This window comes from Capra hircus, chromosome 2 (genome assembly GCF_001704415.2).
Source record: "Capra hircus breed San Clemente chromosome 2, ASM170441v1, whole genome shotgun sequence".
NCBI classification, from domain to species: Eukaryota; Metazoa; Chordata; class Mammalia; order Artiodactyla; family Bovidae; genus Capra; species Capra hircus.
The window spans coordinates 95,088,984-95,093,152 of NC_030809.1; positions in this window are offsets into that span (position 1 = coordinate 95,088,984).

The window sequence follows — 4,169 nt, forward strand, 5'->3', positions numbered from 1 at the left end:
TTACATTCTTTTATGCACTTTGGTCACGTGTATTTTCAAAAATTTTGTCCATTTTCAAATTAAACTGTTTATATTCTTCCTGTGGAGTTTTGAGTGCTTTTTGTATATACTAAGTACACATTCTTTGTTCAGTATGTAATTTGCAAATATTTTCTCTCAGTCTGTGACTTATTCATTTTATCCTATTAACGTCATATTTAGCAAAGCGACTTTCTTTTTCTTTCTTTTTTTTTTTTTACACTTTGTCTTGTCTAAGAAGTTCTTGCCAATACCAAGACATAAAGTTGCTTTTTCTACATATTTGTCTTTAGTTTTACATTTTAATTTAAGGTTTATGATTTATTTTGAGTTAATTTTTATATAAGGTAGGCAGTTTTAGGTTGAGATTCTATTTTTTGGCATTTATTCAACTATTCAGGCATTCCAACAGTTCTTGAAAAGATGGTCTTTTCTACCTATTTGCCTTTGTAGTTAAAAGTAAATGGGCATATTTGTTTAAGTCTGTTTCTGGACTCTCTTCTGCTCTATTCATCTAGCTTTTTTCCAATTCCATACTTTCATATTTATTGTAGATTTTCAGCAAGTCCTAAGTTCAGGTAGCCTAGTGCCTCCAAACTAATCTTCCTTTGTTAAAATTTTTTGGCCAATTGACATCTTACTCTAGTTAATTTGTCTTCCCATATAAATTTTAAAGTGCATCTATCTACATCTATCAAATTCCTGCTAGGAGAGAATTGATTATAATTGTGACCTTCAGTTTGGAGAGAATTGATGGCTTTAAAATGCTTAGTCATTTGATACAGTTACAATATTTTCATTGTCAGCATAAGTAAATATATTTGCAATTTTGCTTAACTTATTCTAGTTGCTTTTAAGATTTTTTAGCTATCTTTAAAGCAGATACAAGAATTTGGGGAATTGGTTAGTTTCAATATCAATAAACATAGTCATCTTTTTCACCAGCAAAACTCAAGTAAAAAGTTACAACAGGAAAAATAATAACTTTCATAAATTCCTAAAAATGTAGATATATAAGAATGATGAATACATATAACAATTTTGTAAAAAAATTAAAATATTGAAAACATAATATATCTGAATGGCTAATATCAATCAATGTAGTAGAACACTTGTTCCTTTAATGTATCCTAAAGATGTAATCCCAAGCAAAATTCCAAAGTTCATCTGGAGAAATAAAAATGCAATAATAGCCCTACAACTTTGAAAATTAAAAAAACAACAGATTTTCTCATCTATGTGTTAAAAGATATAAATATATAAAAATTTAAGGTTTATCTTACTGGTGTATTGATATAAATATGCAACATTGAGCCAGATGAAAGAATGAGAAAAAGGCTTATGTATCAAAGGGAATTTTCTGTTTTAAGTGGAGAAGTATAGCTTTTGACTGTGTGTGCATGCTTTGTATATACACATTCATATGTGCATTCATCATATATCTCTATCTAAATATATTTCTATTTGTATCTGTATCTACATGTATATGCAATTTTCTTCCAAGACTTTTTCATGACAGTGAATAATTTAAAATAAAACAAAATTATTCAGTAAAGCAATAGTGAAATTAATGCTCTTATCTCTTTCATAAGAAATACTACACAGAACTTAAAAAAATATCATAAATTTTTATGTGCTTATATTGTTGAGTAAAAACAGCAAGTCAAAGATAAGTATCTATAATACAACATTATTTATAGAAATGCAAAATTATTTTTGTATCTATTAATGTACAAATATAATTCAATTCTATTTCTGTGGGGGGAATGACGCATGTTCTTAAGCCAAAGTATATGTATAGAATGTATTTTTATGTATATGTAGATTACTTAAGGAAAGGAGTAAGGCTTAGATTTATGTCATATGAAAGGGAGAAAAGGTAAATATTTACTTTTTCCTTTCTGTAAATTTTTTTCATTATTGCAACATTTTATAATAAGCATGGATTCATAGTATAAATCTTAAAAAAATAATATCCTAAATGAAACAACTAGCAATAAATTTTGTGCTTTCCTCTAGTTTTAAACTAAAATATAGATAGATAGAGATTAGATGACCAGATATATTTTCTTCTTTTGATGATCTTCATTTCAAGGAGGATTGTATGAGCATTGGGCTTATTCATGTAAATTATGAAAGCAGATTCCCATGAAATTCTTATTAAAATTAATGCACTGTCATCTTGTCATAGTTTTATGATCAATATGAACCTCTGACCTCTGTAAACAACATATCACTAGTAATGGTAGCCAGTAGAGTTGAGGCAGGCTTGGCTGTCTTCATTTTAATTTTACTTCTGAACTTTTATCATTATCTTTCATCATGTCTAGCAGGTGGAATGAATAACAGCTTCCATCTGTGACATTCAGTGGCTTATGAAATTCTGAGGCTGATTTAGAATGATGCTATTGGCCTACATCCCATATGTTATTGTGTTGCTCATAATAATAACAACTCTGGCTTATCATTTTTTATCCCCATACAAGATTCAATCTTATAAAATCATACTGCAGCTGTGCCATATGGACAATATAATTATACACATTTCCATTTTTAATTCCAATTTACAACTGTGAATATCCCAAATTATGTACCCTTCTAATCTGCATGTATATCTCAAATAACAGTATAGCTATGTTTAAGGTACATTTAATAATAACAGACTCATATCTTTAGTGATATTTTATAAGTTACTATTTGAATAAAGCTGGCATGATTTTGCTTTAGAGAAACTAGCAACAGTTGGTAAGTTGATCAATTTCTGACTCCTGACATTTTGATCCATGATGTGAGCATGGAATGCTTATCATGTAAATCTCCTGGGGACCAAGAACAGTACTCATCAATGCATCATTCTGGTGGAAGGGAAAATGAAGCATCAGAGGAATAGAAAAAGTCAGTTAATTGTGGGCCCATGGAGAGGATTAAACTCTAAATTCTTGACAGGGAATTAGTAAGAGGAAAACAACCATGTATTTGTGTCCCTGAATAACCAAGTTCTGTTTATCTTGATTCAAATAATGCATAATTATGGGTTTCTTCTCTTTTTTTAACCCACTTTCCTACTAAAATGTGAGCAAACTTATGTAAATGGATGCATCCGTAGATTAAAATCCTACAGATTTTTGGTATATTGATATTGATTATGTCTAATAACATATTGATTAAAATAGTTCATAATAGAATGAAGATCACAAGACTCAAAGTTTCTTCTTTCAGAATTAAAAAAAATTAACTCTGTCTTTGTTATAGGTTATAAAACCTATGAAAATTCTATGGGTTTCACAGAGCTTGAAACATTGGTATCTTATGCTTTTCCACTAGAGCTTTCTTTGATGGCTTTCATATCTGGGTTCACAAAGTGTTCCTGTTCAATTTCTTGCTTTAAACAAGAATTTTTCAGATTTGTCATGCAATTACTTTGGTAGAGAGAGAAAGAATAAAAGGTTGCAGTGAAAATTGTGATTTTGTCTTTAAATTATTTTTTCTAATAAAATTTATATAGCTTAAAATTTCCAATATATTACTTTTTTCTTTTAAATTGATTTTTAACTTTTTCTTTTAATTTCCATAATGCCACTGTACTGACTAATGAACTAAAATTGATTTCCATATTATCTAACCATTAGTCTCTATTTATGTCTATTTGAAACTTAATTTTTACCTAATGCTGCTATTTTATTTTTGAGCAAGTTCCAGGAGTTGGTGATGGACAGGGAAGCCTGGCATACTGCAGTCTATGGGGTTATAAAGAGTCGGACACAACTGAGTAACTGAACTGAACTGAACTGTTTATTCCCTAGGGGAATGAAGGATTTTTGGCAATATTGATCAGAACTACGGTATACCAATATTAAGATTGAGAAGCAGAATAAAAACAAAACTCTTAAAATACAATCGCAAAAATATAGATAAAAGCTTTTCCCAAATCTTGATAAATCATACAGGAAAGTAGAACAACTACCCAATTCTGGTATGGTAGTCAGATACAAGTTTTAAAGCTATTGAGGATTACTAAGAGAACAAAACACAATAATGCAATTTAAGACTTTTGGGAACAGCCCTAGTAATATTCCTTAAATTTTCCAAGTAAGAAAAACATATTATTTTATAAATTTAGTTAAAAAGGATCTGTCTACAAATCTTCCGAA